The sequence below is a fragment of the Podarcis erhardii genome (genome assembly GCF_964252035.2).
Source record: "Podarcis erhardii genome assembly, chromosome: 8".
Lineage (NCBI taxonomy): Eukaryota > Metazoa > Chordata > Lepidosauria > Squamata > Lacertidae > Podarcis > Podarcis erhardii.
This window is the reverse complement of record NC_138499.1, coordinates 73,631,691-73,656,062: the sequence shown is the minus strand read 5'-3', so window position 1 is coordinate 73,656,062 and position 24,372 is coordinate 73,631,691. Positions and strand designations below refer to the sequence as shown.

The following is a 24,372-nucleotide window of genomic DNA, read 5'->3' as shown; positions in this document are numbered from 1 at the left end:
GCCCTGGGATGATGTGGCTGAGGACCAACCAATGGCACAGGGGCTATCCCACCCCATGCGTGTGGGAAGGCCTTGCTCCCCACCCACAACGTGTGGTGTAGTGGTTAAGAGCGGTAGACTCGTAATCTGGGGAACCGGGTTCGCGTCTCTGCTCCTCCACATGCAGCTGCTGGGTGACCTTGGACTAGTCACACTTCTTTGAAGTCTCTCAGCCTCACTCACCTCACAGAGTGTTTGTTGTAGGGGAGGAAAGGAAAGGAGAATGTTAGCTGCTTTGAGACTCCTTCAGGTAGTGAGAAAGCGGGATATCAAATCCAAACTCTTCTCTTCTTATTCTCCCTGGGGACGGGAAATGGCTCTCTTGCAACTGGCTTCAACATCAGCAACTCTGACGACAACCTTGCCACTCCTTTGCATCCTCCACAATGCTTAGCACAGTTCCAGGGAACTGGGTGAAAGGAAGCAGAAACTGTGGAGATCTTTTGGCAAAATGGCTTCTCTTTTTCGGAGGGGATGAGAGGAGAAAAGATTCAGAAGTCTCTTTTCAGAGAAGTTTCAGCTTGGCTCTAATTTGCACTAATCAGCCAGTTCTTTGACAGGAGTCTCTAGCACCATTTTCTATGTGAAGCAAAACCACCCCTCCTGTCATGAAACCCTTTATAAGGGAATAGCTGTTACTGTGTAGTCTCACATCAGGCACGTATGAAATTTCTGTAGCTAACCCTAAATCCTTTGGGACCAGAGGTGGTGATTAGAATCAAGGGGCTTATGGAAGAAATGTAATAGAAATCCTACACTGAAACAAGGCAGAGGAAAATTACATGGAGGGGGTAAGGAAAGCAATATATTTCAACAGCATGGATATGCATTGAACAAGTAGGTAAATGACAGATTACCTCAAATCTGCATTAATGTCATTCCCAGTTCTTCATTCAGTTGTTGAACTGGCTTGAGAAAACAGATATTTCTTGTAACCTCAGAGTAGCATAAATAGAAATTGGATTCTGCATGAGAAATAATGTGGGTAATATTTAAAACATGATTCTCATTAAGAGCATACCCATTTGGCTCAAGGAATGCAGTTTTGATGGGGAAGATTCCCAGTGTGGATTTGATCATCTGTCATTTCTCTGTATTTAAAATATTTTCTACCCACATGTTCCAAAGGCTGTTTCCTTATGGACATGCTTGTTTGCAGTGCAGTACCACCAGTATTTTTTCAAGGGAAACTGAATTATGGAAATTTAACACCACAAAATATGGCGGTGACCAGTAGATGAGATGGCTTTAAACTATAAGTGTTTTCTTTCAGTTTCCACATAATATATTCTATAATATATTCCAGTGAAGAAGAACCATTTTCCTTGTCTACCAATTGAGGAGCTTATTGCTATAAGAAAAAAGCCTATAAGGGTGGAGCTTTGCCACAGCCCATAATATTAAGAGGCTCTAAATGTAACCTCTAAATGAGCAGCTTACTACAGTATGCTTGAAGGTCTTTTATTATTGAAAAGTTGTACTCATTATGTCTGAAGCGGAATCTTGATTTCCAGGTATGAATTTGTAAACAATGGAGGACTTTGCAGGCATAAAAGCAACCCAATTTTCTCTTTAAACAGCCAAGCGTTTGTTTCCCTAAGAGAATGAATCCAAACAGAGGGGGAAATGTTTTAATGACTTCTTTGAAACAACACCGTTATCACTCAGTATGAATAAACTTATAAAATTGAGAAGAACATTGAAAATGTAACCATCTCACTTCCTAACCAAAGAGCCTGGAAGTAGTAAGAAGCCAGTGCAGCAATGCATGGGGGGTAAATTGGGGTGAGTTTTACTTCCACCACTAATTTTGACAAAACCAACAGGTCTTATTGCAGTTCACTTTAATGCACATTTAAAGATGAAAGCAATTTTCTTTCTTTCTTTTGTATATATTTTGTATTAAATTTTATGTTTTACAATTTAAAATACTCATTTTACATCCTTAAGATATCAATGACTTCCCTTCTTCTCTTTCCATGGTTCATTTTACATATCATAAATCCCTGCATATTTTACAAAAACTATACGATTCAGTATTCCATTATTACGTTCATCAAAACTTCATTACACTGTTGCACTTATCGTAATGCTGCCAGTGTTTTCAGCTGTACACAATTATTTCCCATATATTCTATAAATGCTTTTTCTTTAAATGTATGTTCTTCTTGTTCTCTTATTCTATATGTTAAATCTGCGAGTTGTGCATATACTGTCAACTTAAGTTGCCATTCTTCTTTAGTTGGGACCATTTTGGGGCTAACAAAACACGGGCCACAGTAGTAGCACACATAAATAACCTACCGTATTTTTCACTCTATAAGACGTACCAGACCATAAGATGCATCTAGTTTTTGGAGGAGGAAAACAAGAAAAAATATATTCTGAATCCCAGAAGCCAGAACAGCAAGAGGGATTGCTGTGCAGTGAAAGCAGCGATCCCTCTTGCTGTTCTGGCTTCTGGGATAGCTGCACAGCCTGCATTCGCTCCATAAGAAACATACACATTTCCCCTTACTTTTTAGGAGGGAAAAAGTGAGTCTTATAGGGCAAAAAATATGGTATTTTGACACCTGGGAATTTCAGTCTGAATTATCCCCAACAGAAGGGACTCTGGGTTTTCGGGGAAAGTACTTTTAAAGATTTTTTTCAATTCATTATGGATCATTTCCCAATTTTTTTACCCTTTTACAAGTTCACCACTTTCCCACCACGTCTTTGCATCTCCAGCACTTACCTGATTCAGTCTTATACATCTTAGCAAGCACACTCGGAGTTAAATACCATCTGTAAATCATTTCCAAGTACATCACCTTCAAAAAATAACGAGCAATTTTCCCATATTAAGCACTTGGTCAGTTGCTTGTCTGAATTTACCTTGTGTTTGCTATAGGTGCTGAAAATCACTGGAAAAGAGAGTCACTTCCCTCTTTGTTTCTTATCGTTGGACTGGGTAACAAGGGACAAACAAAGGTCCATACAGTTAAAACAATGATTTTCCCAGTAGTGATGTATGGAAGTGAGAGCTGGACCATAAAGAAGGCTGATTGCCGAAGAATTGATGCTTTTGTTTTTGTTTTTTATAAATAATATTTATTAAAATTTTAAAGGTTACAAAAAGAAAGAGTAAAAACACCATATCAAACAAGAACAAAACAACGCATCACAATAAGGAAGAAGAAGAAAAGAAGGGGGGGGGGGAGAGAACAGAGCTAATCTTCCCATAACTTGTCTTTCATTTGCTTGTTTCCTTGACCTCCTCACACCTCCCTTTTTTGTATTGTAGTTCGGGTAACTATTTCAGAAAATCCTTTCCATCTTTTCCACTTTTTGTTCTGTAATTTATCTTAATATAATGTAATTTTACTTTCCCTCCTTTCACCAATTAACAGTCTATTTTTTCCTAAACCCTTATAATATTTCTGCTAAAACCACATAACTTTATTCCAACATCCTTCTAACAATCATTGAAGAATTGATGCTTTTGAATTACGGTGCTGGAGGAGACTCTTGAGAGTCCCATGGACTGCAAGAAGAACAAACCTATCCATTCTTAAGGAAATCAGCCCTGAGTGCTCACTGGAAGGACAGATCGTGAAGCTGAGGCTCCAATACTTTGGCCACCTCATGAGAAGAGAAGACTCCCTGGAAAAGACCCTGATGTTGGGAAAGATTGAGGGCACAAGGAAAAGGGGACGACAGAGGACCAGATGGTTGGATGGTGTTCTCGAAGCTACCAGCATGAGTTTGACCAAACTGTGGGAGGCAGTGGAAGACAGGAGTGACTGGAGTGCCCTGGTCCATGGGGTCACGAAGAGTCGGACATGACTAAATGACTAAACAACAACAACATTTCAGCTTTAAAGGCTTTTTTGGGGGGGACGTGGTAGAATTTTGCATATTGGTACTATTTTTTGTAGCAACTGGTTTATAATATATACAATATATAGCCTTGGAAATGTAGAAGTGAGGAAATGGACAAACCAGAACTGTTTTTCATTCAAGAGTTTCTAAATGCAACTGCTGCATGTCACATTCAAGCCAATTTTACATAAATTACATTTCTTAAGATGGTGTGCTATAAATATTGGATAAAACTGCTTTCCTGCTTGTTGGTTTACAGTTCTAAAGATATCTCACTTATCAACAAAGTATATAAAAAACACTTTAAAAAGACTCAGCCACATCACACATGGAAAACCTCTCATTTTCTTCTGAATATTTTTGACAGCAAAGCCTTCTTACATTGCTTTTGAAAAAGAAATGTTTGCCAATTGTATTTGCATTTTCTTAAAAGCTATAAAATGATATGTTTGGTATTTCTCTTAATTTGAAAAGTGATAAATAAAAAGTCTGAATCTTAACATTTAAATAGGTGCTTTCTTCTCAGATGAAGAACATCAAACTCATGCACGTCTACATTAGGATCTGGTACAGGAGAACTATGTTAAAATAAACAGGCATAGGTTTGATATGGGAAGATATAATCTTTACTTACTCTGGGTTGGATCCAAATTTAAGGGAGTAATCTTATACACAAGAAGATGGCGTAAAGCAAGCTGGTGTGAGTTAAGAAGACCTCCAAATTCCCTTCTATATTGGGGCAGTAGTTGGATGAGCCAGCCTAAGTTACACCACCCTTTTGCCAGCTTAATTTGTGCTGGGCTGCCAGGTCATATGGCAAAGGTGAACAGGTTTAGGAACCAAATGAAGACTCTAATTTCAGCTGCAGCAATGCCCTTAGAACGCTGCTTTTTCAGGACTTAAGATCCACTGCGCTCAGCTCGGCCATCTGGGTCCTGGGATGTATCAGATACCTCCCCATGCTAAATCAAGCACGAAGGAGTTAAACCAGCATCGCCCGGTTGTGCGGAGAACCTCCCACCTCAGCCAGAGATCTGATGAAGCCTAACCCACTCATCCCAGTGGATCTTGTTATAGGATTGTTCCCAAAGGTAGGAATCCTGAACCTACTAACCTGAACAAAAATCCATTGAACTCACTGCAATCGTATCAGGTCTACTCAAAAAGTAAGTTGCATTAGTTCTCATTTAAACCTGTTGAATGTCATTCATGACTAGCCTGTCCCACTGATTTCTGCTTTATCTCAATTTAGCTAACCGTCTGGATCCAATTCTCTGTCTATAGCAGGATTTCCCAAACTTTGGTCTCCAGCTGTTTCTGGACTACAACTCCCATCATCTCTAGCTAACAGGACCAGTGGTCAGGGATGATGGGAAATGTAGTCCAAAAACGGCAGGAGGCCAAAGTTGGGAAACTCTGGTCTATAGTAAGCCCAATGCTGACTCCAATGAGGTAGCACCATACATGTTCTCTCACTGTGTGTGATGCACGTAACAGCTTCTTTGGTTTGTGGTGGCCGAAAAATTGTTTGCACTGGTCAAAAAAACATTGGCAACTCCTGGATTACAAAGATGGTTTGTGGGTTGCATTTGTCCTGGCGAGGCGATGTTGTGGGTTGTATTGACTGACACATTCCTTTATCCTGCAAATAAATGTAACATTGTTAACTGCCTAGATGACATTGTTAATTGGACAACATAGATATGATATAAATAAATGCATAAATATATCTTTTTGCTTCTATTCAGTTGCTAGCTAAAGTGACTTGACTTACTTTCCCCCACTTGACTTATTTTCCCATCACACCATCTGGAATCCTTATGCGAAGGCTAGAGTGGCAGAGGGAACAAAATTGGATATTATTATGCAACAGCAGGATAATAATAATACTGAATGAATAAATAAATAAATAATACTCCTCTGTCCATCTGACTGGGTTGCCCCATCCAACAAAAATGCATGAAAAACAGCAACAACATCAAACATTAAAAGCTTCCAAAAAACAGGGCTGCCTTCAAATATCTACAAAAAAAATCACTTTGCATGTCAAGGAACCCAGGCCACCCCAAATAACTCACACAACACAGAGAATTTTTGTTTAATGTTTTTGGCATAATTTTGGCCACAACTTTATTAAAATACAAAAAAATGTGAGTGGTTGCTTAGGCATTGGTTGCGACTATCTGCCCCCCAGTGGGGGACAGACTGACATTTCAGTCAGAGAAGGGGAATACATTTGGGGGTATTGAAGGAACAGGAAACCTGCCCTCAGCCTTCCCCAAATGCAACCAGGGGGCTCTTGCGTGGCCCTAGCCCCTTGACAGGGTTCGGGAAAAAAGCAATAGTGAGCCCCTGTATTCCTTTAACGTAATTCCTTGCAGCAGCAACATTAGAGGGGCAGGCACAGCCAATCCATGCCCCTCAACCAACCAAACCATAAGCCAATGCCTAACCGCAATGTTGGGGACGCGGGTGGCGCTGTGGGTAAAACCTCAGCGCCTAAGACTTGCCGACTGCATGGTCGGCGGTTCGAATCCCTGTGGCAGGGTGTGCTTCCGTTGTTTGGTCCCAGCGCCTGCCAACCTAGCAGTTCGAAAGCACCCCCGGGTGCAAGTAGATAAATAGGGACCGCTTACCAGCGGGAAGGTAAACAGCGTTCCGTGTGCTGCGCTGGCTCGCCAGATGCAGCTTGTCACGCTGGCCACGTGACCCAGAAGTGTCTGTGGACAGTGCTGGCTCCCAGCCTATAGAGTGAGATGAATGCACAACCCTAGAGTCTGTCAAGACTGGCCCGTACGGGCAGGGGTACCTTTACCTTTACCTTTAACTGCAACCTTACAAGTTGTGACAATTTGCTACGCACTAGGCAAAAAAATAAAATGACCCCAGCCAATCAGCCAGATGGACAAAATTCCTACTGGGCCCCTGCCCCAAGAGCAGATGACCCCATGACAGGCATAGCAAGGTCAAAGCGAACAACCCTAAATATAGGGAGGGATGGGATGGGCAATCTGATGCAAGGAGCGAAAAGAGGAAGCTCTATGCCTCTTGCAGGGAGTTTTAACATTTCTGGCTGTCAATCATCAAATGACAACATTAACATCTTCCTAACAAGGGAAGCCCAATCACAACAGTGGCCAATGATCAATTAGCCTGCCCCACAACTTTGGAGTGTCCTGTCGGCCCCCACCACAACACGTGCTCTCCATGAAGAACATGCTTTGTTGTTTAACTCTTTGATGTATGCTGGGAGAGCATTCTACAGAGTGTGTGCTACTACCCAAAAGGCCTTCTGTCTGGATCCCTGTAGTTTCATTTCTTGCGATGAGGGAACCACCAGAAAGCCCTCAGATCTGGACCTCAGTGTCCGGGCTGAATGATAAGGATGGAGATGTTCCTTCATGTGTGATTTAAAACAACAACAACAAGGTCTCCATGGCACACAATTTTGATTTTATTGTTCTGTCTTTTGCATGGCCCTCTACTTAAGGTCGTCACCTTTCTTTCTGCTCCAGTGCTTTTAACACTGGCATGACAAGCATAAATTCTGAAACATGATATTCCTGGTGAGAAGAGGCCGTGATGCAAAAAACTTCTAGACTTCTGGCTCTCCTGCTGCTGTTAAAGGCACAGGTGCCCTGCCAAAAAGAAAGTTGGCTGCCTTACGTATAAGTAGAACTTTCATTACCATGACTTCATGCACTATTTGGCAACACAGCATGCTCCATTGCAGACTCAACAGTTCCGCCAAATGGCATGTTCCATTGCTCTCTTGTCAGTGGAACATCTGACTGTTATTCAATCAATACGTTTCAGAAGTTGCTATGTCCTTCCCTTCACAAAGCATCCAGTTAAGCTTGAGAAGGTGAAATATTCATGAAGGTTCTATCCGGTGCAAGGAACAAAATAACACAAGGGTGATTGTGCTCCAAAAGAGAGCATAAAAGCACAGCTCCAGGTGGTTGAAATAAAATTCAAGAAGAAAACTGTGAAAGCCATGGCCAAATTGCAGTGAAAACAACTGCGGTCAACAGCTGAGCTAATTAGTACAATATTCTGTGGCCAATTAGGCTCCAAAAACTCCTCACCCAACTTGCGAGTGGTGAAAATGCTGCTGGATATTATCTGGGGGAGAGTAGCAGAATTCTCCCCAACCGTTTTGGGGCAGGTTGTTCTACAAAAAGGAAACATTCAGGAAATTATCCTCTGTGAAATTTTGGCTTAGTCAATACTGAATGTTAGAGTTAGTTCATCCTGGGGGATGAAGGGAATGATGTGGCAAGGGAGGCAAATTGAAAGGAGTAGGGGCCAAATTTCTTACTTCCATCAACAATATGAAAATGATACTAAACATTGAAAATGGATCCACAGATGCAACTGGAAGTCTCTGTCTTATTTATGGGTGGTAGAAGGCATATATTCTCTGATGCGGTGGGAGTGGGCACTGCAGAAATTCACCAACAATTCAGAGTTTCACCTGTTATCAGTATGTGATTTCCTTCCATGCAGAAAATCAGATGCCAAAGAGAATAGTTTTAGCCTAGCCTTCCCCTCATAACAATAGTTTTCTATTTTTTTTAAGTATGGAGGCAGATTTGTGACCTCACTAAGCATTAGACATTTCTCTCATCCTCAGAGCAATAATTAAACTAGCATACTTTACAGAAGTTTTATTATGATCACCTAAATAAAGTACAGGTAACTCACATCTCACGTGGGGGTTACTTTCCCAGTTATCGTGTGGGTCTGCAAAATCACAAAAAGCCAGAACAACCACTAGAAAACCTTTTAAAAAATAACTGGATTTACCAGTGAGGGATGGCTGCAGCTCTTAGTCTTCCTCCTCCTCTCCATCAGGAGATGGAATTAAATTATTCTTTGGCAATGCACAGAAGTATAAGCATAAGATGTGAGTTACCTGTAAGTGAAATGTACATAATAAGCAGTGGTTTTTTTTATTAAACAAAAAGTTTAGGGGTGCTCTCATTTTGACTCAAGAAAATCACCATTTTATACTTCAAAGCGGGAGAAATAAACATTAAGGAAACACCATGACAAGAAATGAAGCCGCCATTGGGGGTAGCAATGGAAGTGACGATTCACTGTGCTAAAGAAGAAACGTTAAAAAAATTTTTTTGACGTTTCTTCTGTTAGATTCACATGTTTAGGGGTACGCATACCCCTGTGTACCCCCAGAAAAAAGCACTGATGATAAGTATTATCCTTCATTCTGTTTTCCGAAATGGCATGTTTAGATGCAAAGTGAAGAGGGTGCTCATTCTTTGAAAGTTGTGTAGAAAAAAATAATAATTTTAAGTATGTGCAGCTTTTCTTCAAAGTTCTTGGTGACAAACGATGCTTCTTGATGCTTCACTTCTCCACAACTAAAAGGTGCAGGCACTCTGTTGCCCTTTGCAGAAGGTTACCTTGCATGCCAAGGCTGTCTTAACTCCTAATCACTGGCATTTGTCCCATTCTTCGTGGAATCAGATAATTCAGATGAGTTCCACCAGCACATCTGCTTCCAGCCAGTTCCATGTGTACATTGTGTGCAGTTGTGGAATTTTCCTTTTGCTGTTTAATTAAATCTGGTAAACATTTGTTTCATTTGATGCTAACCAGTGTTTGCAACTTTCAGAGGGCCGAAACAGCTCTTTTCGTTGCCTTTCTTTCAAACCACCCTTTAGAAAACTCGACAGATTGCAGCGCTCTCCCATCAACGTACTGATTAGGACTGGGCAATATACAGTGGTACCTCGGGTTATGTACTTAATTCGTTCCGGAGGTCCGATCTTAACTTGAAACTGTTCTTAACCTGAAGCACCACTTTAGCTAATGGGGCCTCCTACTGCTGCCGCGCCGCTGGAGCACGAATTCTGTTCTCATCCTGAAGCAAAGTTCTTAACCTGAAGCATTATTTCTGGGTTAGCAGAGTCTGTAACCTGAAGTGTTTGTAACCTGAAGCGTATGTAACCCAAGGTAGCGCTGTATTGATATATTGTCCCAAATTGGTTTGAAGTCCATATGGTGATATCGGTTTCATAATTTTTGAGCCAGCAATATTCTATAAATCAGGGATGTCCAACTTACAAGAGACTATGATCTACTCCCTCTATATCTCTATATCTACTCTATAAAAAAACTGCCAGTGACCTACCCAATGGATTGACAAGAGTTGTTGAGCATTTTTAGGGAGCCAAAGTTAGTTGTTGAGCTTTCTTGGGGGGGGGGGGAGATCTCACGATTAACCGCGATCTACCATGGACCCACCGCGATCAACCAGTAGATCGCGATCCACCTATTGGACCTACTGTAAATCATGTGTCTGTGCATGTATGCTACACATACAAAAATCACAATGTGTGGGGAAACTGAAGCCAGCAAATGCCTCTACATAGCTCCATCCTTATTTCAGACACTCTGATACATTGGTATATCATGATGTTTAGCTGGTGATACGTCACGATGCTGAAAACCAGATATCGCCAAGCCCTTGTACTGATTTGATCATCAGTATCTTAATGACAGCAGTGTGACTGGATCAGATTCTCCCAGGCTATTCATTCTTGTATCCTCTCACTTGCTCTACAGTTGCCAAATATTTTACTGTTAAGGCTCTTGTGTCATCAACAGCAGAGAAATCCAGCACATGAAGCTTTCCCAACCAGCTCTCTTGGTGCCAGAAAAATCTTCATCTGCTAAGGAACAAAATAAATGTTGTATTAATATCATATTTCTTGTGCAGAGTGTGTTTTTTAATTAAAAAATGCAGATAGCACTAAGTTGGTCAATGGGCTATTAATTATTATCCCTGTACTGTTCACCTTCTAGCCTAAGGTCAGTCAAAGAGGGCCTAATCCTCTTTTCACCTGTAAAAGATGCTAGGAAAGGGACAACAGGGGACAGCCCCCCCTTTTTTTAGTGCTCCTCAACTCTGGAACTCCATTCCTAGAGAAATATGGTTTGTCCTTGCAGTGGATAGTTTTAGAAATGAGCAAAGATTTGTTTATTTTTTAATTCCTCCCAGGGCTTCATTAAATATTTTTTGCCTTTTTTGTTCTCTGATCTCTTACCCTGTTGTTTGTTCTGTAAAGTTCTGGGGGTTTGGGGTTTGGTTTTTGGTATTTCATATGTGTGTGTGTGTGTTTGTTTGTTTTTGTAAGCTGCCATGGGCGCCAAATTGAAGGAAAGACAAGGAATAAGTATAACTAATGAATAACTAAATATCTGTGAAGCACCCTGGGATCTCTTGATAAAGGGTGGCATATTGAATTTAATAAAATATATATATATATATATATATATTAAAATTGTAGGACTATCATTCCACTCTTCCCACCAATATCTTTAAATAAACTCCTTTCTTGTTTTAAATCAGAGCAGGACAGCCAGTGGTGGAGTGCCCTGGTACTGACACCACATAATAGTGATAGATGTGGATGAGGCTGTGGTCTAAACCACCGAGCCGCTTGGGCTTGCAAATCAAAAGGTCGGCGGTTTGAATCTCCATTATGGGGTGAGCTCCCATTGCGATGTCTGAGCTCCTGCCAACCTAACAGTTTGAAAGCAGGCCAGTACAAGTAGATAAATAGGTACTGCTGCAGCAGGAAAGTAAATGGCATTTCTATGCACTCTGGCTTCCGTCACAGTGTCCGTTGAACCAGAAGCGCTTTAGTCATGCTGGCCACATGACCCGGAAAGCTGTCTGTGGACAAACGCTGGTTTCCTCTGCCTGAAAGCAAGATGAGCGCCGCAACCCCATAGTCAAATTCAACTGGACTTAACCGTCCAGGGGTCCTTTACCTTTACCTTTTACCTAGTGATCTTTACAGCCCTGCCCTATGTGTGTTTAGTCAAAAGTCAGAACTGTTCAAACCAACAAGATATGCTAGTGCACTTCAAGTGTAAAGCTGTATCAAAACTCTGCTTGATACAGGTGGCCTGGGATGAATTTTCAGTTACACCTGAAAAGTGTAGTGTGCATGGGGGAGGCAAAATCAATGGATGAAGGAAGGGATGCAGCAGAAATTTGTTCAAGCCACTGCCTAGATTTCCCTAATATGAAAGTAATGGGATTGTGACTTCTCTTCTAAACTCAGCAAGGTCTGGTAACTTTTCTCTAATGACAGCCATTTTGTGGTCAATGTGATGGTGATTTTAAGGCATTGTGTACTGTTTTTCTTGTAAGTTCAGCGTGTGGCGATGACAAATTTAAGTTGTATTTTTGTGGTTGGAAACTTTATATCTCAAACTATATATTTGATCTCCTCCCTCCAATTGCTGTAGTCTATTTTGAGCTACAGATTGTGGGACAATATGTTGCCTCTATTTGTGGGTGCCTATTATTATGGGTCATGTGTGCTCTGCTTTTAGAATAATTTCCATAACTATATAAAGAAAGATTTATGTCAGTAATTAAAAAATTACAAAACGTGACTTTGAATTCTGCCTGAGTTGGGTAGAAACATATTTTTGTGAGTCTGACATAATTTATAGTGAACTTCATTTAATTTTAAACAGGTTTGCTTGTAGCTCTGCTGGAAAACCCATATGTATTTTTCAATCCACATATTTAGCAATTGTGGGGCTTGTGAGTGTGTTAGATCCTAATTTCTTACATTACCATTGAGCATGTGACATGTTTTCGTGCTGTGCAAGTGGAAAGAAGAGAAATATTAATTGGTCCCAGACTGGAAAATGGTTTTTGGTTTCTTTGAAGAATAATTGTGTTGTGGGGGAAATCCTCATCTGGTTTTTTAAAATTATTATTATTGTTCTACTTATGAGCTTGTAAATAATAATAATAGAAAATACACATTCAATAATGTATCACACACTGATGAAGGTTTTGCTTATGTGGTGTGTTCTCTATTTATGTTGCAGTAGTTCAGATTGTACTTGATTCTGGAATAATAGCAGCTAAAAAACATCCAGCAGTATTTACAATCTGGGTAGTCTTATTATGGGGTTGGGCATTGGCTAAGAATATGGTTTGGGTGCTCTGGTGAAGGTGATCAGGGGTACACCTGGTCCCTTAGATGAGAGAGGCTGCAAACCCCATATAAGAACTTCGTGAAAAGCAAAACACATGCAAAACTTATTTATTTAAAAAGCACTTTCAAAATGCCCCCCGGAGACAATTCAGGGAGAGTGGTTTACCAGGAAACAGGTAGGGGAAAAAGGTTGAGCTGTGTCAAAATGTCTCAGAAGACATATTTGAGTAAATGTTGTTTTATAAACCCCTCTTCAGAATTGGCACTATGCACAATCTTCTATTATTATTATTATTATTATTATTATTATTATTATTATTCAGTGGCCATCACTCTTTCCATCCCCATATGCCTTGGAATGGTGTTACTATGGTCACTATGGAAATCCAGTTGTGAAAGCCAGGGCTCTGAAACATTTTTGAGATGTGACTCTCTGAGGAAGACATTCGAAACAGAACCTTACCCAGAAACCTGTCTGTTAGAAGCTTATCACATTCTTCAATATCGGCACCTCCCCACTGACCACTGACATGTGCACCATTTTTGCACCAAAATAGAGCATGGTGTAGCAGGCCGGAACTTGCTTGCACATGCCCCATTGATGCAATAGTCCTAAATTATATGTAGAGCTATGAAATATTTTGTGTGTGTGGTCTAAACCACTGGGTTCAAATCCCCACAGGGTGAGCTCCCGTTGCTCTGTCCCAGCTCCTGCCAAGCTAGCAGTTCGAAAGCACGTCAAAGTGCAAGTAAATAAATAGGTACCGCTCCAGCGGGAAGATGTTTCCGTGCGTTGCTCTGGTTTGCCAGAAGTGGCTTAGTCATGCTGGCCACATGACCCGGAAGCTGTACACCGATGCCGGCTCCCTCGGCCAATAAAGCGAGATGAGCGCCGCAAACCCAGAGTCAGTCACGACTGGACCTAATGGACAAGGGTCCCTTTACCCATCCAGGAGTCCTTTATCCCTTTTCATCTTTACCTTGTAAGCCTTGCTGAAATGTGCACTTTGCAGTTGTTAACTCCTCATCATCACTATCTCGTTGCCACAGTCATGTAGCTTTCAGCACTTTTTGTGGTTGCTATAAAGAAATGTGCCCTTGTATGCAATTTTGTACTGCTCGACATCGTTTAGTAGGTACATAGACCCAGTGGTTTCAAATTGTGCTCTTCAGCTGGATCCCAGAAGCTTACAAGGGATTTGTCATTAAAACAGGTAATGCCAATAAAGGGAGACAGGTTTTCCGGAGAGGGGGGGGCGGAGGACAGCTTGGCTGTCACTGCTGATCTTGGGACATGCAGCCACAGCGGAAGCTGGGAGTGCTTTTTATTGCATATTCTAAGGTTATAATGGCTTAGCCCAGGAGGTCTCTGTGATACCCTACAAGAACTGAGTACGCATCCTGGAACATGCTGTAGTATTCTCAGCAGTGCTCAGGACTCAGTTAGTTTTCACCCGTAACTCTCTTTTTGCTTGCTGATTTTCTGTGCTACTCCCCTTCCCAACTGGAAAATTGGTTTCTGAGAGAAGAGACAAGGAGAGATAAACGATGGTTGGAGAAAGGGAACTGGGAGTTGTGTGTCTAGTTTCTATTGCCACAGGCCGTTGGAGATTTCAGAAGTCTCAGCAGATACTCTCAGTTTTAATGTATAGCCAGGATCTCTGTCATTGATGGGGGACACTTCCCAGTGCTTTCCAAACTGAGATCTCCAGCTGTTTTTGAACTACAGTTCCCATCATCCCTGACCACTGGTCCTGCTTGCTAGGGTTGATGGGAGTTGTAGTCCAAAAACATCTGGAGACCCAAGTTTGGAAAGCACTGACTTAGCCTTTCAGATGTTGGTGGACTTCAACTCGCATCTGCCCCAGCCAGTATGGCCATAGGTCAGGAATTATGGGAGTTGTAGTCCAGCAACCTATCGAGGCCAACAGATTCTCCATCACATAGACTCCATGGTGCAGGTCCCCTGATATTCTAAGTTGTTAATATGGAAGTCTGTTAAGTAAACTGCCCAATGGAGGAAATACCTACTCTGAAGTGTACAATTTTAGCAAGTGTAGCAGAATTGTCAACTGTTTAGGAACACTTGCAGCACATTCTCTTGTACCCTGGTGTTCCATAACAGGTGTTCACTTTAATTCTTCCTAATTTTAATGGTATCATTTTTCTGCCTCTTCTGAAAATTACCTTCTCCTTTCTGTAATTTGGGCCACTCGAGATCTCCCATGCTGTTCCAGTGGTGGTTGGAGTGATTGTTTTCTTTGAAGTGGGACCATTAGAGTGTCAGCTGGATGACGTTAATCATACTCCCAATTTAGGAGCATGGCTGCTTGTGTCTTAAAAAAAAGACCTGCTTGATAGTTGACGACAGAAGAGGCTGCCTTTTAGCATAGCTGATGTAGGCAACTAAGCAGGCCTTTGCAACTGCTCTAATCCTGATTAATCATCAGCTTCTGGTACCCTTCAAGAATGTCACCTGTATCCACAAGCTATGGTAACATCAGCGCACACACAAACAAACAAACAATTTGTGTCCTGGAGTTCCAGAGCATATCAGTGATTTTACTGCATCTGTTTGTTGATTTATAGCAACAGGGAATAGAAATGGGCTGGCCTGTGTTGTACTATTGTTCCCCATACAAAAATTTCCCCACCATAAATGTATGTGCAAAGCCTGTCCTTTCTTTTCTTTCTTTCTTTCTTTCTTTCTTTCTTTCTTTCTTTCTTTCTCTCTCTCTCTCTCTCTCTCTCTCTCTCTCTCTCTCTCTCTTTCTCTATCACACAAACAAAGAGAGAGAGAGAGAGAGCACAGTTGCAACTGGAACCAGGATGAAAGAGATGAGATGCTTGAAACTGATTGAACTAGGGCCAGATTATATTAATAACATAAAGGTAAAAAAAAGTAAAGGAGAAGGACTCCTGGACAGTTAAGTCCAGTCAAAGGTGACCATGGGGTTGTGGCACTCATCTCACTTTTAGGCCAAGGGAGCCAGCATTTGTCCACAGACAGCTTTCCGGGTCATGTGGCCAGCATGACTAAGCCACCTCTGGCACAACGGAACACCATGATGGAAGCCAGAGCACATTTACCTTCCTACCTGACCTATTAATCTAATTGCAGGGATTTGAACCGCCAACCTTCCAATCAGCAAACCCAAGAGGCTCAGTGGTTTAGACCACAGCGCCACCCGCACCCCTCATTTACCAGGTAGAAATGAGGAGAGCAAGGAGTTATTTCTGCCATCGACCTTGAGTTGAGCACAACCTTGTGCATGGGAAGGAGCACAATGAGGGAGGTCTTCTTGCCCCCACTCTCTCCTGGGCCCCCACAACACTGGGCAAGTGCAGTAGGGTGCCCTCAAGAATGGCCCCTACACCTAGAGCAGTTGGTTTCTAGAAATGCCCTTCACCTTCAAGGGTGCTTCACCTATTCCGCTCTCTGCCTTTCACTTCCATTGTGCCTTCCTGCCACAGGAGCTTGTCACACCTCCGTTTAGCTCAACCACCACCTCACCTCCTGGAACACCATTATTGTAGGCTCCCCTGCAGGTTCAGCAATAAAATAAAAAATGTCATTGCTCTGTCAGTGCTGAACCACTTAAGGGTCCGACACTGGAATTTGCGAAGATCAATTCATCAAGCATCCCTTGGCAAACTGTGGACAATCTGGTGTTCTATGTAAGATAGGCAGGGGGTGATGGGGCTTGTGGCAACCACAACAAAGGCACAGATACCGTATCCAATTTGAATTGAGTATTGACAATACTCAAGAATACAATAAACTGTGTCCTTAAATGTGGCAATGGAAAACTGGTAGTTAATACATAATGGTTGTCTTCCAGCACATCAGTTTTGCTTTTCAGAGCTGGCAATACTGGTGATGTGGCTGAGTATTTAAAAACAAAGGTATGTATCCCTATTAGGTGTTAAACTGGGCAGTGACGTCCACAGCAAGCTTGTTTCTACCAAGAAAGCCTCACACTTGGTTCCTGCCTTTGAAAGGGCAATGCATGTTCGTAACAGCCTCTCAGTGCTGTTCTCAGTGGCTTGGGAAATGCCTACATGATACACCTTGTGGGAACACTCAAATTTATTCTATTACTTTTTGCCTCTCCCGAATCTTAACAGGCTACTGTGATGAGGGTGGGAACAGGCTGGGGGGAAAAGATTACGTTTTATGTTGGTTGGAATATGCGGCGTGTTTTAATGCTGCTTTAGTGCCTGCCATGGAGACCATGTAACAGAACATCAGAAGTTCCCTCCAAGTTTCTCAATATGCTTTGCGCCCTGCTGGGAATGTTTGTAAGAATGGCATTATTAAATGGAGCATTCCAGTGATTTGTTGAATGAAACATTGAGGATGGCTGCTATATTTGTTGCCAGCGTGGCAAACATGTATTATAATCTGATGCAGCAAATTTATGTGAGCTCCTTTATTTAACACAATATTAGTTGGCCAGACAATAACTATTTTGTTGAACTGTCAAACCATGATAGCTGGAGGCTGTCAATAAGTGATGTCATGTGTTTCCCTACACCCCTCTGAGGATTACTTGCTAATGAATGACATTGTAGGAACAAAATTGGAGAGGGTGCTGCTGCTGAGAGTTGGAACCTTCTCTGTATAAAGTCTGTATGGTCTTTTCAGCTTAAATTCCATTTCTGCTGGCATCCCTTTTAAAAAACGGCTGGTAGGAAGGTGGCGGGGAAATAACATTTCAAAGCAATTCTTTCTATGCTCATATTTCTGTTGCCTTCTTTATCAGCTTCTCCACACCCCAAATCTCCAAATACAAGCAGGTGCCCTCAAGACATCATTAAATTTATTCCCTTTCACTTACATTTTTTAAGACAACACTTAATCTTCCTTTTTGGTTTAATGAATAATGAAGCACCTGGTCTTGCCATTGAAAAAGCAAATGTCAGAAGCTGCTTATCCTAAGATTTACGACCTGTAGAGGTGCCCAAGCTGTGATGTTTTTGCAACAGCATGGTGTGAATGTTGGTGAACAGACAGGCCCATGCTTCTAACCAAGGCTGCAGTAAATAGAAGGAACTACCATGCTGAGTCAGGCCCACCTTGTCTACCCATGGTTCCCCACATCACGAACCCTGTGAAACTTCCACTATTTTTATCTGAATGTCTTTGGCTTTCCATTGGAGTCACTCAGATGTTCAGCCTAGGGACAACCATCTCTCACCTAGCCTGGGATTTTGTTAACAAGCAGCAGGCTGATAATTATTTGTCCTTCAACCATGGTTCATGGAGATGGACCTCATTTCCTGGCTCCTGCACAATATCTAGTGGACCATGCTGGCTTCTGGAGGGAGCCTAGCAAAGATTGCAAAATGAACAATCTTGGTTCCTGATCCTTAGCATTCTAAACTTCAGGCTGATTCTGAGCTTTCTAACTTTCAGAGATTTCGAAAACTGCCCAACCAGCTTTTTTCAATCTGTTTAACACCAAAGCCAATGGAACCCGAAAGATGGCTAATGTATTCTGGGATATATTCACTGATACTGACATTTCATTTCACAGGTTCAACGGGATAGCTTTATATATGTATATTAAGTAAAGAGGGCAACAGGCTGACTTATCCGCATATGGTACTCTTGACAGTACTGCAATGCTGTAGGGTTGGCAGATGGTGCAATTACATCTTTCTGAGCTAGGAAGTAACCTTAAAAAAAGAAAAATCATGGGGGGGGGATGGAATGTGCAGCATTTCAAAGAAATACCTTCTTGTATTACCAGTGTAGGTAGTGACTATTGGAACAAAGACTTTTGAAATATAGCTACATTTATTTTTGGAGTATGTAAGAATTATCCACCTGCAGTGTTTGTTTGTCTGTCTGTCTGTCTGTCTGTCTGTCTGTCTGTCTGTTTGTTTGGAGACCACTATCTCTGTCTTTTAGAGGGCTTTCTAGGGCAGAGAACCACATTGCCCTAGTGCAGGGTTTCCCAAACTTAGGTCTCCATCTGTTTTTGGACTACAACTCCCATCATCCCTAGCTAGCAGGACCAGTAGTCAGGGATGATGGGACTAGATCAGGGTTTCCCAAACTTGGGTTTCCAGTTGTTTTTGGACTACAATTCCCATTATCCCTGACCACTGGTCCTGCTAGCTAGAGATGATGGGAGATGTAGTCCAAAAACAGGTGGAGGCCTAAGTTTGGGAAACCCTGCTATAGACAGAGAATTGGATCCAGATGGTTAGCTAAACTTAAATACTGCTGAAATCAGTGGGACAGGCTAGCCATAAATTACATCCAATAGGTTTAAATGGGAACTAATGCTAACTAACTAGCTAGAGATGATGGGATTTGTAGTCCAAAAGCAGCCAGAGACCCATGTTTGGGAAACCTTGATCTAGTCCAACCTCCTGCAATGCAGGAATATGTAATTGTCCCATATGGAGCTAGAACCTGCAACATTGGCACCACACTCTTAACCAACTGAGCTATCTTCTGAATGTGTGAGAGAGTAGTACCCTCAATCTCATTGACACTTCCTTCTGAACAGACCTACATTGGAATTCTAATCTCAGGTAGCCATGGTGAAAATGAAAGGTGAGTGGTTTTTATTTCTGACTCCACTCAGAATTGACTCTGGCTAAACTCATGAAATCAGCCCTGAGTGCTCACTGGAAGGACAGATCCTGAAGCTGAGGCTCCAATACTTTGGCCACCTCATGAGAAGAGAAGACTCCCTGGAAAAGACCCTGATGTTGGGAAAGATTGAAGGCACAAGGAGAAGGGAACAACAGAGGATGAGATGGTTGTACAGTGTTCTCGAAGCTATGAACATGAGTTTGACCAAACTGCAGGAGGCAGTGGAAGGCAGGAGTGCCTGGTGTGCTCTGGTCCATGGGGTCATGAAAAGTCAGACATGACTAAACAACTAAACAACAACAAAACTCATTGCTGGCATGCAGATTCCAACAGATATCCCCACCCGCCAGGGGAAAAGCTGTTGACAAAAGAAAAGTTACCCACCTGGTGCAGTTTTGTGTAATCCGATTGGCTGAAGCTCCTTCTTTAACTGCAAATGGGAGGGACCAAACCCTGGGACTTCCTGTAAGCAAAGCATGTCTTCAGTCACTGATCAAGGATTGCTCCTTTTACTCTGCCGTGTGTTGCCAAAGCATACTCTGGCTGTTACTGGGATGAGTGGGTGGGGGTTTTTTTGTATGTTGCATCAAAATGTTAATGCATTTATGTTTATGTTTTTAAATGTAAGTTGCTTGGGGATGTTTTAGGTGGCAAACGACTAAGTCTAACCAGTAGTGATAACAACAAGCAACGATAAATGATAAATTGGAAGAGGATAAAGAAAGCCTTCGGAGAGTGTCCAGGATGCCTTTAAAAAAAACAAAATGAAAGCAAAACAAACTACTACCAGATACTATACCAATCTTGGTCCAAGAGTCCTTTGAAAATGCATGTGTGTATTAAAATAGGTTTTTGAGAAAAGAATTAAAATAAAGAGTTGGGAAGCATCCTCACAGCTTGGCATGATTTGAGAATCGTTTGGTCTTCTTGTAGCGCCTTGTTTGTTTTTTCCTGTGACAAGAAGGCTTAAAAGAAGCAGAAAATGTTTGCTTTAAAGGGTACTGTATAAATAGAGAACTCATCCGTTCTGTCTAAAGAGCCCTTATTAATGTGGCGGCTCCATAGCCGGAGTACATGCATATGTCATATTATATGACAGGGCATTGTTTGCTATACAGCCTTCTGGGTTCAGACATATGTCATTTCAAATAACTAAGCTTAGAGGGCTAGTGCAAACAATTCCTTTTGACATTAGGTCTGTGGTCAGGAAGTCAGCCTATTAATGCACACTTGCAAATATTTTTCTTGTGATTTGCTATTCATGTCGGCCAATTCAAACCACCTTTTGTAGTTAAAATGAAGAAGTCCTCTCTCTTTCCAGCTGCTGTTGCACTAAAAGAAACTTGCTTGTTTTTCTCCTGTGCCTGTCTTATACCACTCTGCACATAAGGAAACACTGAACAGCACATGAATGTGCAGTGTGAGGTGTCTTGCCTCTGCTAATATCTGTAACTCCCTGTATGCCCCCCAGTAGTACACTGGAATATCCACTCCCAGCTCTTTGGGGCAGATTATTATTATTATTAATAATAATTTTTATTTATACCCCGCCCTCCCCAGCCAAGGCCAGGCTCAGAGTGGCTTACAAGCAATAATAAAAACAAGTTGAATGATTACAACTTAAAAACAAAATTAAAATACAACATTAAAATATTGAAACATTAAAATATTAAAATGTAGCCTCATCGCAGGAGGAGAAGGAAAGGAAAAAGAAAGAGAGGGAGGGAGGGAATCAAATTGGCTCCAAGCCATAGGCCAGGCAGAACAACTCTGTCTTACGGGCCCTGCGGAAAGAAGTCAGATCCTGCAGGGCCCTGGTCTCATGAGACGGAGCGTTCCACCAGGCCGGAGCCAGAGTTGAAAAGGCCCTGGCTCTGGTTGAAGCTAATCTAACTTCCTTAGGGCCCGGGACCACTAGGGTGTTGCTATTTATGGACCTTGAGGCTCTCCGTGGGGCATACCAGGAGAGGCGGTCCCGTAGGTACGAGGGTCCTAGGCCGTGAGGGGCTATAAAGGTCAAAAGCAGCACCTTAAATCTGACCCTGTACTCCACCAGGAGCCAGTGCAGCTTGAAAAGCAGTGGCTGAATATGCTCCCATGGCAGAGACCCCGTGAGGAGCCTCGCTGAAGCATTCTTCACCCTCTGGAGTTTCTGGGTCAGCTTCAAGGGCAGCCCGGCGTAGAGCAAATTACAGTAGTCAAGCCTGGAGATGACCGTCGCATGGATCACTGTGGCCAGGTCGGGGTGGGTGCATATCATTATTGGTGCATATCATCTAAAGGTTCAGTGCAATCTTATTTCCCCATAAAAATCAACACACAATGGTTTACATTGACCATAGGGAACACCATATCCATATGATTACACCTGTTTTTTTGAAATGGGGTTATTTTTTAGTAATGGGGAGGTGGGCACTTCTCAGAGTACCCACTTTCAGAAATAGGTATCCGTTGTAGAGGTAAAAACTGAGGCATATTGCCTATTGGTATCCATAAATTATCTGGAAGACTTTGATACTATGAATTGTCTTTGTATGGGCTTACAACTGAGCTTTAATTGAATAAGGCATGCTTTAGAGTGATTTATAATTGCCCATTCAATGTAATCACATGCTATTTTCATGCAGAACATTTGTAGTGACACCTAGATAGTGTAATTTATAAGTACAGGTGCAAATTTAGAAATAATTAATACAATTTTAATGGAAATGAAATAATCTAACCCTAGTGGGGAAGATATCAGGGGATTTGTGTGCCTGCTTAGTTTTCTGATTGGGTGATGCTAAGTGTTGGTATTGCTGAGGTGTTCATATTGTTTCTTATCTTCAAATCAGGCTTGAACTGGATAGCTCTCAAGCAGAGGACACCTTCAAAGAGGGGGCTGTCAAAGAGAAGGCATTCTTTACTATGGTAGTCTGGAAGATATGAATTTACAGTCAGGTTTCGTTTTGAAAAAATAATAAATATTGATTCTCATGAAAATTTCTCAGTATGCCATCATTCAGTTTGCTATTTGATGTCCATCATTTGAATCCATGAACTGGCCATTAATTAATTGTTTAATGCATTTTTACCCTGCTTTTCAGCTGAAAAGGCTCCAAGAGTGGATTACAGAACAAGGCATTATGACTTATAATGCTGTCTAAAGACACAGCACAAAAGAGGAACTGAACAGAACTGAACAGAACAGAACAGACAGTTGCTTCTAGGGAGTGATGAGCTGCGTGCTTCTGATAAGAATAGCTTTCCACATGCAAATTACTACTTGATATTGCAGCATCATGTGTCAAGCATACGTGTGTGAGCTTGTCCCTGAAAAAAATGATGACCTCTAATTTATAGTAACACAGCCAGGAACAAATCTGGCTCATTATGACCCGCAATTCATTCTGAGAATTGCAAGAAACTGAAGGATTTATTTATGTCCTCTTGCTTCCTTTAGCAAGGTCCTTGTGTTTCTGGGCACCTGACGCATATTTACAGTGAGACAGGGCCACACAGCATGCATGTATAGTAATTCCACAGGAATGTGGCAGTGCCATTTAGATAACTGGTGGGCAGAAGTTAGATTAGAATCTACTGACAGATCTTTCGCTGCTTTGCAGTAGATTGCTAAGGGGTTCTTAAGTGAGAAGGGGACTCGCCTCCCTCTTTGCTTTTAAATGAAGATGCTGAAATCAAGAAAGCTTGGGCTGGCTGGATGGGTGGAGAACTGGGAGTGGCCTGTTGTGTGAAAGGACTATGAAGTCGATTCTGCTACTGAGAACGAACTCCTGGACTAAACATGTTCTTGGGGGCAGCCTGTTCCTTAATTCTGTGTCCCACTGAGCCACCATTTTGCCCCTAGTTGCAATCACTACTGGACCTTTAGAGCAATAGTATTAAACACACAAACCTTGGACATGTTTTGGACATGATTTCCTGTCCCTGGGAGATAGCATCAGCTCTTCTAACCATACTGGAGACCAGAAACATAACTCATGTTGACTCACTCATGTTCTGGGGCCAGCAGATTCTGTCAGCGGCATAAGATCTCATTGTACCTGGGATCTTAAGTTTACTGTACCAGATTGCTTTATTAAAATACATAAAAGTGAGTGGTTGCTTAGGCATTGGTTCCGACTATCTGTCACCGCCATCGGGACAGGACTGAGTTCTGGATTCCAGCGAAAGCCAGTCAGGGAAAGCAATATTGGGGAGAGCATGGAGCTGGGCACCAGACCTTCACCTCCCCCCACATGCTCCCAGGGGCTTTCACGGGCCAAGCCCCAACCAGGGATTTGGACAAAAGGATGGCAAGTCCCTAGATTCCTTTAACAGAATTCCCTGTTCGTGTGAATATAAATCCTCCGTCCAGTCACACTTCCTCTGGGCAGCTCTGCTTGGAAGCGCTGACCTGGCAGGATAGCAGCAGAGTAAATGCAGCGGTCCTGAGTCCATGTGAGAAAGGGATAAATTAAGTCCAAAGACAGATTGGTTCTTATCTCTAGAAGCGTTTATTTACATGCCATAAATCAGTCTTTTTCCATCGGAAACCTCCGCCATTCCAAAGGCATTCCAAAGGCACTCCCGCACACACAGCTTGCAGCCTCGGAGCTGAGCTGTGTCTCTCAGTCAGAACCGAAAGCAACTCTCACAGACAAAGCCTGTGACATACGGCCCTGCTTCAGGCCCCTCCCAGATGCAGGACACCACGGAGTTTTAACCCTGTCTGTTCCAAACTTCACATTCCCTTGCAGCAGCAGCATTGGAGGGGCAGGCACCGCCAATCCATACCCCTCCACCAACCAATTCTTTAACCAATGCCTAACTGCAACCTTACAAGTTGTGACGATTTGCTACTCAGTAGGCAAAAACCAGATG

At 42.2% G+C, this 24,372-nt stretch overlaps 1 protein-coding gene and 1 long non-coding RNA gene across 2 annotated transcripts in view; one reads left to right on the top strand and one right to left on the bottom strand.

Annotated features, from left to right (window-relative positions):
• The window catches only part of CDH10 (cadherin 10), a 410,273-nt gene that overhangs the window by 304,734 nt on the left and 81,167 nt on the right, over positions 1-24,372 (bottom strand). The window lies entirely within an intron of this gene.
• LOC309348130 overlaps positions 11,885-24,372 on the top strand; it is an 88,545-nt gene continuing 76,057 nt past the window's right edge. The window contains exon 1 of the long non-coding RNA XR_014159210.1: positions 11,885-12,006. This is a non-coding gene — a long non-coding RNA (uncharacterized lncRNA). The remainder of the gene's footprint in view (positions 12,007-24,372) is intronic.